Consider the following 12270-nt stretch of genomic DNA (forward strand, 5'->3'; position numbering starts at 1 on the left):
GAGACCAGTGGAGTATCTTAAATGGCCGCTCACAGGCTTTTAAGACCCCAGACACTACTCACCAAGGTAGAATGTAGAGCATTGTCTTCATAAGCTGTGTCATGCCAGTTGAGCTAGATGTTCCCCGAGACCATGGTCCTTCAGGGGATATTTTTGGTTTAAGGTTTAAAGGTTATCTCAGGACAGTACTTTCAGGGGTTCATCCATCCTCCATAGCTCCAGAAAGTCTGGATTCCATGAGAAATTGAAGTTCTGTATTTCCTCTGTTTTGACCGGGATTCTTCTATAGAATCTGATCAAAATGTTCAGTAATGGTAGCTGGGCACCAGCCAGTTCTTCTGGTCTTGTGACAAAGGAGGCAGTTGTTCAAGGAGGCAGTTAGCCACCCGTTCCATTTTCTTTTCCTGTATAAGTCATTGCCTTGAAGACTGTCAAGCTTAGATCAGCATATGAGAGCACTTGCCTTGTTTAGTTCAGGGATTTCGTATCTAATGAGAGATGAACTCTCAAAGCCGATAGCCTGTCAATATTCCTGTCTCCAAGCTTGGCAAAGAATCGAGATGATTTGTGACTTTTCCTTAGAATGAGAGTTACAGTGAGCCACCTCACAGAGCAGCGTTGAAAAATTGCTAATCAACACCACTTGTTTCTCAAGCACATAATGAAGACAATCACTCTTGAGTCCTGGGTTCCAGATGTCTTGGGGGAAGGTCACCCTGGGGCCTGGGCCAAACAAGAATTTGAGTTGCCAAAGGTGTTTGGTGTATTATATGTTTGAACTGTAAGAGAAAGGAGGGAAACTGTAGTGTGCCTTTTACTTTGGGAAGACACATTGATTACATTAGCTATTGTGCTAAAATACTGTCTGTTATGTGAGATGGTTTACCACCCCAGTCTCTCTATAAGAAAACCCCAATCTCTCTGTAAGAAAGCCCCCATTTCACAGAAGTCCTAGTTGAATTTTAGATATTATTGGACATTTGGACACCAGGAGTTCTGTGATAGGTGAGTCTGGCACTTTGAATATGATTTATTAAGTGCCAGCTAAATCCATAAGCTCCCTATTATGTGGAGAATCCTGTGCCTGGTGTGGTGGGATTATCTGTCCTGGACCTGTGGGTGTGGCTGCTGTCCAGTCAAAGATTGCTGGAAATGGAGTGGGGTGGTTCTTCGGGGAATAGAGACAAGGTGGGGTGTTCAGGATAGGCAAGGCCATGGGATCAGCCCTAGAAAAAAGAGTTGGAGCCACAGAAAGTTAATCTCAGTTGGATGTGAGTTCAGAAGGTATCTGGGGCAATAAGCCAGAATCGGAGCCTGCCGAGAGTCTCAGGGTAAGGTATGAGTCAAAGACTAGGCAGATAGGCAGGAGGACATCAGAAGGCAAAACAAAAATGAATGGTCAAAAGTCCAGTGAACTAGGCAAGAACCAGGGAGCCAAGGAGAAGGCAGAACAAATGGATATGTAAGACAGCAGAAATCAGGTGATGTGAACTCTGTGATGCTCGTAGGAGAGACCTACTAAATGTTTGTGGAATGAGTGGTTGAATAGGTGAGTGGGTGAGGACACTCATGAGATGCCGGTTCCGGTGATCACCAGGTAACTGTGTCCGGAACCAACGCTACATGCAGTCTTCATGTGGAATGGTGACTGAGGCCATTTGGATGAGGTGAGGAGTGTGCATCGGTGGAGCAGTACCTCCTTGTCACCAAGATTCAGATCGGGAGGTTTGATGTTTGCATGGCGTATAGGGCACATAATGAACATATAGCTGCTCTGGATAACAGTAAAAATGAGAGTTGATCATAAGGCTACAGGGGTAGGCTGCAGGAAGACTTGAAACCAGAACTCAGCCATCATCTTGCACTAAATTTATTCTTTATTGTTTTCAGGGCCACATACATGTCCTCGGTTGTCTCTGTGCCTCTCCTTGGTAGAACTCCTTTGTTTTCTCTACTTTCCCGTATACATGGCCAAATGTGACTTTCCCACAGCTCCTGTATTTTCATGCCCTCAGTTTAGACCACTAGTAGATATCACCTTTATTTTTCACCCTCACTAATACTCTCATTGGTCCCAGTCTAATCAGCTGTAGCTTGGAGGGCAGGATTACTGCTAACCCTGAAGGGGTGGTGTAGTTTTCAGTGAAGGTGGCCAATGGGCTCACAAGACACCCCCAAAAGGGGCTACTATAATAGGAGCCGTAGAGGCAAGTGTGATACAGTAAGTCCCTGGGAGGCATAAACTGTTAAGTGCCCAGCTACTGACCAAAAGGTTGGCAATTTAAATCCACCCAGAGGCGCCTGGGAAGAAAGTGCTGGTGATCTACTTCAGAAAAATCAGCCATTGAAAACCCTATGGAGTACAGTTCTACTCTGACACACATGGGGTCGCCATGAGTCGGAATCAACTTGATGACAACTGATAGTAACCAGTCAAGGTGTTCCTCATTTAAAAATGGGATGCTGTCGAGAGAATATCATTGTAGGCGCAAAATCTGGTGGCCACCTTTGTTCAGACATTGGCAGAACCATTAAGTGAATGAGTAAAGATAATGAGAAATGAACTACAAAGGTTTACTAGGTAAATTTAACAAGCTGGAGGCAAAAAGGAGGCAGTAAGAGTGGGGCTGCTTTTTTATAGCGTGTGTTCTTTTTCGTATATAAAAATGACATTGTCTACCAGCTGTTGGTTTTTCCAGTGGTGGGGATGGACTTTCTTTGGTTCACTCCCATCCTTCCTTTGTTCTCTATATAACCTAGAGCACAGAGTTGTTAAATGACTGCGTTGTTTTGGGGGTGAAGTAGCTTTGCTTTCATTCATTATTGTCAGAAAACGACTTTACCCATAAGTGAATTGAATTTATGTCCTTCATTTTTTTTTTTGAGTATTTTATTGTGTTTTAGGTGAAAGTTTACACAGCAAATCAGATTCCCATTCAACAATTGGTATATAAATTGTTCCCTGACGTTGGTTACAATCCCCGCAATGTGTCAGCACTCTGACCATTTCCACCCTGCCTGCCCTGTTTCCGTCCATCCAGTTTCCTTTCCCCTCCTTGCCTTCTCATCTTCGCTTTTGGGTAGATATTTACTGTTTGGTCTCATATAGTTCATTGTTTAAGGGAGCATTACTCATGGGTGATAACTGTTTATTTTATAAGCCGATCTATTACTTGGCTGAAAGGTGACCTGCAGAAATAACTTCGATTCTACATTCAGAAGTTATCTTAGGGCAGTAGTCTCAGTGGTTCCTCTAGTCTCTGTCGGTTGGATAGGTCTGGCCTCTTTTAGGAATTTGAGTTTTGTTCTACATTTTTCATCCATTTTATTTGGGACCTTCTATTGTGTCCCTGGTCAGAATAGTTAGTAGTGTGGTAGCCAGGCACCATCTAATTGTTCTGGTCTCGGGTTAGAAGAGGCTGTGGTTCAGATGGGCTGTTAGTCCTGTGGATTAGTTTCTTCTTTGAGCTTTTGATTCCCTTCATTCTCTTTTGCTCCATACAAGTAAGAGACCAATAGTTGTATCTTAGACGGCCGTTCACAAGCTTTTAAGACCCCAGACACTACTCACCAAACTAGGTTGTAGTACATTATCTTTAATTGACCTAGTTGTCCCGCAAGACTACGATCCTGAGGCTTCAAACCCAGTAACTCAGTCCCACGAGGTGTTTGGATATGTCTAGGAAGTATCCCTAACTGTGCCCTCTATATGTGCTTTGTTGTATATATGAATATATATGCAGCACATACAAACATTTATATACACATGCCCACAAACATACCTATATATGCACGCACATGCATTCCTATAAGCCTTCCCACACCCATACAGTATACTTATCTACCTGCGTAACCGCTCACATGTTTTTTGCTTGTTATTACTGTTGCAAATGTGTCCTTAATTTTTAACACAATTTTCTGACATGCTCACTTAGATTCTGAGATTAGAGGTGGGAGGAAGGATACAAAAAAGGAAAGGATTGGATCCAAGTAGAGTCTGAAAAATATAAGTTTTGGGTGGAATTGTGAAAAAGCAGAGAGGGATGGATTTTGACAAAAAGGAAAAGGTGATTCAGAGAGGGAAGTAGTGGGAAAGCCTAACGCTTGGCACAAGAAGAAAACGTATGCAGAGGACGCTGAGCAGTGTTGTCTGATTGGGACAGATTTTGAGCCAGGAAATGAGGAAAAATAAGAGTTGTAAGGAAAGGTTGGCAGTTGGAACCTACCCAGAGGCTCCGTGGGAGAAAGACCTGGCAATCTGCTTCTGTAAAGATCACAGCCTAGGAAACCCTATGGAGGTAGTTCTACTCTGTCACAGGGGGTTGCTGTGAGTTGGAATTGACTTAACGGCACACAGCAGCAACCAGGAAGATTAGCTAAAGTGTGACAGGTCCCCTTGGGAAAGTGCGGCTGAGGAAACTGTGTCTGTTTGGAGCGATTTGTGATTTCTGAGTAGGTAGGCCTCATTTCAGCCCTGAAAAGTAGTGGTCTTATCCCATTTTATACCTGAACTTAGGGCTTAGAAGTTAAAAAATATGCCAACGCTAAGTTGCCAGTTAGTATTGGAGCTGGCATTCATACTTGGGCTTTACAATAGCCAAGACGTGTATACTTTTTCAAGTGTAGAAATTCAATCTTTTCTCTATTTTCTATTTGTTCAAAATCACAAAAACAATATGCCTAGCTTTTAGTCTGCTCTAGAAATGAAGAGCAAATGCTGGTTGTCTGAATAATGCGTTATTGGACTGAGACACTGGAGGTAGGAAATCTGGCTGAGTGTGGCTGGAGGAATTGTTCAAGCCTAATGTTTAGGGCCTCTCATGGATACATGATATATTTTTTTGAGGCATCTCATAGGGGTGTTTGTGTGTGTGTGTGTGAATGTGAACGTGTATGTTCGGCGGCCTCTTACAGGTTGCAAGTCTGGTTTATCTAGCCCATGTTAATTTTGGGAAAGATCAAACAAGTAGTTTAGTGTCTGAAGTAATAATAATTAAGCTTTATTGGTTTTGATTTAGATAATTCATAGAATTAAAAAAAAATTCTGTGTGTTCCTCTAATTTGAGTGTTAGGATAATGTTGACTTCAGTTGGAGTTTCAGATTTAGCTATAACATCTTTGGTTACACAGTGCTCAAATTTCAGGTCATTGAGGATAAAGTCTGTTTCTGTATCTGTTGTGCTTCTAGAAGACCTTGCTGGGCTGCCTTTCTGTAAGGGGCACTTAGGATGCTCACTGTTACATCCCATCAGTTGTTGCAGTTGCTGGGAATGCCAGTGGCATCTACCTTATTATCGCCCATTTGGAAACATCGAAGTTGTGGCTTAATTTCTTCTGGGGCTTTCTCTATTCTAGAGCCCTATCACTGACCCTGTTTTGATGTTAAGAATAATAACTCACACTTAGTAAGCAGTTACTATACACTATTATGTTAAGTGTCTAACATGGATTATTTCATTTAATCCTCAATAATTTTATGAAGTAGATCTTACTATCTCCATTTTACACAAGAGGAAACGGAAGCTTAAGGAAATTAAGTAATGTGCTCAATCTTTTTTTTTTATTGTGCTTTAGGTGAATGTTTACGGAGCAAATTAGTTTCCCATTCAATAATTTATACACAAAATGTTCCCGTGACATGGGTTGCAATCTCCGCACTGTGTCAGCACTCTCCCAGTTTCCAGCCTGAGTTCCCCATTTCCTTTCATCTGGTTTTCCTTATCCTTCCTGCCTTCTCATCTTTGCTTCTGGGCATTGTTGCCCTTTTGGTCTCGTATAGTCGATTTTTCTAAGGAACACTTTCCTCACTGGTGTTAACTGTTTATTTTATAGGCCTGCCTGTTATTTGGCTGAAGGGTGATCTCCGGGAGTGGCTTCAGATGCAAGTTAGAAGGGTGACTAAGGGCCATCGTCTTGGGGGTTCCTCTAGTCTCTATCAGACCAGTAAGTCTGGTCTTTTTTATGAATTTGGATTTTGTTCTGCATTCTTCTCCCACTCTGTTCGGGACCCTTTTATGGTGATCGTGGTCAGAGCAGTAGGTAGTTATAGCTGGGCACCATCTAGTTCTTCTGGTTAGGCTAGTGGAGGCTGTGGTTCTTGTGGGCCATTAGTCGTTTGGACTAATTGCTTCCCTGAGTCTTTGGTTTTCTTCACTTTCCTTGCTCCAGATGGGAAAAGACCAATAGTTGTATCTTGGATGGCTGCTCACAAGCTTTTAAGACCCCAAGTACTACTCACCAAAGTAGAATGTAGAACACTGACTTCATGAGCTGTGTTATGCCAATTGACCCTCTTGTCCGCTGGGACTGTGGTCCCCCGTCCTCAAGCCCAGTAACTCAGTCCCGTGAAATGTTTGGTTATGTTTAAGCAGTTTCCCTGACTGTGCTCCCTATGTGCTCGTGCTCCATTGTATATATGACTATACATGCAGAACATTCAAACATGTATGTAGAAATATCCATAACATAGTCTATATATGTATGTGGGTGTACTCCCATACACCCTCCCATACCTATTCAGCATACATACTTGCCCATGTGTCCACTAGTAAATTATTGTTTGTTACTACTGTTGTTGTAGTTGTATGTGCTATAGTATTTAGCATAGTTGCCTTTTATTCTTGTGTACCTTTCAGTGTTTTTTCTTTGCCTTGGTCGTGTTGAGCTGACTTCTCCCATATTGTGTATTGCCTTTCCCTTCACCAAAGTTAAAACCCTTTCATTACTAGGTTTTTCCTCCTTAACTTTTTTTTTGATGGCATGTGTTTTCAGTATTGGAATGCATGCTTACTAATTGAGTGTGTTTAAATTTTTGGTTGGTGATATGGATTTTGAGAAATACGATCTGGTAATACAAGTCACCAATAATGCAGGTGGCACTGTGGCGCCACAGATTTGTGGTATGACAGTATGCCAGTGGGAACTAGATATGTAATTTATTGTGGGCGCCTTTCCATTACGTTACATGGGGAATCTCTAGTTTTCCAAATAGGACACACAAAAACCAAGACAAACCCATCAGGGCTCCCTAACTATAAACGCAGGAAAGCCGTAATTATGCTTACAAGCTTTATCTCACAGAAGTAGAGGAAAAACAGGCAAAAGTTTACAACACTAATACATCCAGGAAGTATCACCTAATGGAATGCTCAACGTACACAACAATGAGGCTCCAACTAAGGTCTTCTAAGCTTCATACATTTCAAAAGGGAACCACCTTGATGCTAAATGCATTGGAACCAGAATAACATACTACCTACTAGGTCTAGAGGCATAGAAAGTTATACCAACAGCAGCAAAAGGGTTAACATGTATCTACTGTCTGGTTGGTGGTTTTCCCTTCCTCCCCCTCCCATCCCTGGTAGCCATCAAAGAATGTTACTTTTGGGGTGTAAACTTTTTTTGTTAAGACTTCTTATAATAGTGGTCTCATACAATATTTGTGCTTGCATGATTGATTTATTTCACTCAACATAATGTCCTCCGGTTTCATCCATGTGGTGAGATGTTTCGTGGATTTGTGATTATTCTTTGTTGTTATATCGTTTTGTTGTATTCCATTGTGTGTATGTACCACAGTTTTTTTTTTTTTTAACCTGTTCATCCGTTGATGGGCGTTTAGGTTGTTTCCATCTTTTTGCTATTGTGAATAATGCTGCAATGAACAGGAGTGTGTATTTGTCTATTCTTGTCATGGCTCTTACTTCTCTAGGATATATACCTAGGAGGGGGATTGCTGGATCATGTGGTATTTTTATTTCTAGCTTTCTAAGGATGTGTCATACCATTTTCCATAGTAGTAGTACCATTTTACATTCCCACAAGCAGTGTGTAAGAGTTCCAACCTCCCTACAACCTTACCAGCATTTGTTCTCTGATATTTGGATCAGTGCCATTCTTGCCAGGGTGAGATGGTATCTCATGGTAGGTTTGATTTGCATCTCTCTACTGGCTAATGAGGAGCCTTGGTGACACAGTGATTAAGAGCTTAGCTGCTAACCAGAAGATCAGCAGTTCGAATCTACCAGTTGCTCCTTGGAAACCCTGTGGGGCAGTTCTTCTCTGTCCTGTAGGGTTGCTATGAGTCGAAATCAACTTGACAGCAGTGGGTTTAGTTTGATTTTAATAACTAATAAATAATCTTGAACATCTCTTCATGTGTTTTTTAGTTGCCTGAATGTCTTCTTTGGTGAAGTGTCTGTCATGTCCTTTGCCCACTTTTTTATTGGGTTGTTTGTTTTAATGTTGTTGAGTTGTTGAAGTTTTCTATAAATTTTAGAGATTAGACCGTTGTCAGATATGTCATAGCCAAATTTTTTTTCCCAGTCTGTAGATTCTCTTTTTACTTTTTTGGTGAAGTTTTTTGATTAGCATGTTTAATTTTAGGAGATCCCAGTTACCTAGTTTATCTTCTGCTCTTTGTGCGTTTTTTAGTTACGTTTGGTATTCTATTTGTGCTATATTTTAGGGCCCCTAGCATTGTTCCTATTTTTTCTTCCATAATCTTTACAGTTCTAGGTTTTCCATTTAGGTCTTTGCTCCATCTTGAGTTAGTTTTTGTGTAAGGTGTGAGGTATGAATCTTGTTTCATTTTTCTGCAAACAGATACCCAGTTTTGTCAGCACCGTTTGTTAAGGAGACTTCTCTTCCCCATTTAATGAACTTCGACTTTTGTTGAAGATCAGCTGTCCATAGGTGGATGGATTTACTTCTGGGTTCTGAGTTCTGTTCCATTGGTTTATGTGTCTGTCATTGTACCAGTACCAGGCTGTTTTGACTACCATGGCGGTATAGTAGGTTCTGAGATCAGGAAGTGTGAGGCCTCCTACTTTGTTCTATCTCTTCAGTAATGCTTTACTTATCCAGTGCCCCTTACCTTTCCATATAAGGTTGGTGATTAGTTTTTCCATCTCATTAAAGAATGTTGTTGGAATTTGGATCGGGATTGCATTGTATTTGTAGATCACTTTGAGTAGTATTGACATTTTCACAATGTTAAGTCTTCCTATCCTTGAGCATGGTACATTTTTCCATTTATGTAGGTCTCTTTTGGTTTCTTGCAGTAGTATTTTGTAGTTTTCAGTCTAACATTCTGTAATCTGTCACTCTGTGTGTGCCACCCACCACAGTGGTCAGAGACTGCTGCTGGTGAGCAGCTATGTCTCTGGATCTCGGGTCCCTCCCTGCTTTGTGGATGCTAGGATTCCTGGAGCTCTTGCCCTCCCTCCTGTACCCTTCTTCTCTAGGTCCAGTTTATGTCCTACTTACCCTTTTTCATGCCAGGGATGTCAGCGAAGTTTCTTTGTCTCCTTTTGGGAATTCTGTGAAGTTGCCTTTCTGTGCTCCTTACCCCCAGGATCATTGTTGGCTTTGTCTCAAGATAGCCACGCTGTACCAAGTTGGCTGGCAGGGCTCCTCTGCTCCTTATCTCTCCTTGTTCGCTGTTTTGGATTAGTTTCTTTTTCCAGTTGATGTTCGATCTAATTCCTTATCCCTTCATTTCATGTTCAGGGTTCTAGGATTGTCATTTGTATCTATTTCACTTGGTTTCTTGCATCTTTGCTGTAGAGGGATGGCAAGGTATATCCGACTAAGCTGCCATCTTGGCTCCTGTCCTGTGCTCAGTCTTGTAACTATGACAAGGAAGAGCCAGGACACTCACCATTTTGTCTTCTCCAGAGCCCACGCTGTTAATCACTATGGTGGACTGTGGTTTTTAGGTGTCATTACTACAGCTAATCGGTGGCAGGCTCAAATATCTTTGGAGTTCTAAGCCACTGCTTCTAAATCAACCAATATTTCTCCCATTGTCAAGATCCAGGAAGAACTTTTTGCTTGCTTCATGACACTGATGCTGCTGTGGTTAAGAGAAGTAGATGACATTAAGAGATACCTTGCTCCCTTTCCTATTTTTTCTTCTTTTTCTGTATATATGTGTATGTACTTCTGTATGTGTGTATTTTACAATACAAATAGCTTCCTTTTGGCAATACTTATAGGACCAGCCAAACAAGATTTTTATAATACTACATTTCTGTAGTATTGAAGGTAAAGGCAGAGTCTCTTTTGAAATTTGTTCAGTATTGTTCTTCCTTCATATTTGGAAATTAGTGTTTGCTTGTTCTTTCCTGAAGTCATCTTGGGTTGATGTAAAGGTACCCTTAGAGAGGAATTACCTAAAGCTACTAAGAAAACCTTGGAATTATGACTGTTAAGAAAAATGGTCAGGAAGCAGCTCCCTCATACTCCAGAATGCACTCCTGTTTCCTAATACCAAGTCCCAAGGAGAAATTTCTTTTTTCTTTTTTTTTATTGTTGTAGCTTAAGTGAAAGTTTACAATTCAAGTTAGTGTCTCATACAAAAATTTATACATACATTGTTATGTGACCCTAATTGCTCTCCCTGTACTGTGATAGCATACTCCTCCTTTCCACCCCTGATTTCCCGTGTCCATTCAGCCAGCTCCTAACCCTCTCTGCCTCCAAAGAGAAATTTCTTAAACCTTGTTTCTAAATATCTTCCAAAGGGTGCTTTGAGAAACACCAGTGTCGAAGATGTCTCACCCCAAAAGCTCTCATCAAATAAGTTTGGGAAATGCTGCCAGCCCTGGATCCCTATTTTGAAGATTCATGTTGAAGGCGCACATACTAGCACTTGAAAGTTCTGAGAAGCCTTGAGAAAAGAAAGGTGTCTGTGTCTGTGTCTGTGTCTGTCTGTGTGTGTGTGTCTGTGTGATCTAGCATTTCTCAGATTCCTAGACTGGAGGTCCCCTTCCCCCTTTTCTGGTGGAAAGTTTAATAACACAGGAGAAGCGTTCCTGGGTAAATAAACATTGTTCCAAGCTGTTGGTTGTCTTTGATGAAATTAATGAAAAAATAGAGTGATTTGTGAGGAATACTGAAAGAAGAGAGCTTCCTCTATTTTCTTCCTTTTAACATAACGTAGTGACTGACCAGATGATATAATTAATTCCTTTTCCTGTTTTTCTGTTTTGTTATCTACTCCAGGAGGAGAATGTCTAAATGAGTTTATTTTTAAAGTCATTAGCCAGTAAGCATGCTGAGAATGATAACTTTGGGGGATGCTCTGAGTCATATTTTATAGATGAAAGCACTATATTTCATAGTTTTCAAAATATTTTAAGTGAACTTGGTGTCTAGTGAGAACTGTTGAATGATTAGCCAATGGCATCACTTTGGAATATAGAACAGATGTGATAACTCCCAGGGAGCCTACTCATTTACATCCTTCTGGGTCGGCAGTTCAGATGTACCAGCCACTCCTCGGAAGCATTATGGGGCAGTTTTACTCTGTCCTGTAGGGTCACTATGAGTTGGAATTGACCTGACGGCAATGAGTTTGGATTTTTGGGTTCCGTGGATGGGAGGGGAAAGGGGCAGGGATGGGTAGAGGCAGCGATTGCCACCATTTTCATACTAGGAGAAGACTCTGGTGTGGAAACTGATAGAAACAGGTTTATGATGATTTTAGCAGGATTAGACATTCATGCCCCAGACAGGGTGATAAGGGGAAATGTCTGTCTGTGTTCATGTAGACCAGGCCCTCTCAACTTTGGTACTATTGACATTTGAGGCTTGATAATTCTTTGTTGCGGGGACTGTCCTGTGCACTGTAGGATGTTTAGCAGCATCCCTGGCCTTTGCCTACTAGATGCCAGTAGCACTCCCCTCTCTCCTCTTGCAGTTGTGACAACCAGAAATACCTTCAGACATTGTGTGTTCCAGGGGGAACACTACCACCACCATTTGCTGTTGAGTTCATTCTGACTCATGGCGACCCCATGTGCATCAGACAACTCTACTCCATGGGGTTTTCAATGGCTGATTTTTTTCAAAAGCAGATTGCCAGGCCTTTCTTCTGAGGCACCTCTGGGTGGACTTGAACTGTCAGCCTTATGGTTAGCAGCTATGGAAGGGGGGAAAATTCACCCCCAAGTTGAGAACCACTGACTTAAAGTCTTGTGGCAAGAACAATACCTCGAAAGTTTGGGTAGTGAAAATTCCACAAGGCAGACCTCTGTTGAGGGAGGGGAGGAAGGAGGCAAGCAAGTGTGTCTCGTTGAACTACAAAAGCTCCAGAGACATATAAGCTACGCTAAGCTACTAGTTTTCTCTTCCATGCTTTCTAGTGCTGGTTGTCTCAGAAATGTTTGCAGATATTTTTAAGTTTATGTTTAAAATAAGGAGTAAATGGCTGGTAAGATGAATGAGAAGAAACAGGAACCTGAGCTGCTGGTTTGATTAGAGCAT

This window comes from Trichechus manatus, unplaced genomic scaffold, assembly GCF_000243295.1.
Source record: "Trichechus manatus latirostris isolate Lorelei unplaced genomic scaffold, TriManLat1.0 scaffold00063, whole genome shotgun sequence".
Lineage (NCBI taxonomy): Eukaryota > Metazoa > Chordata > Mammalia > Sirenia > Trichechidae > Trichechus > Trichechus manatus.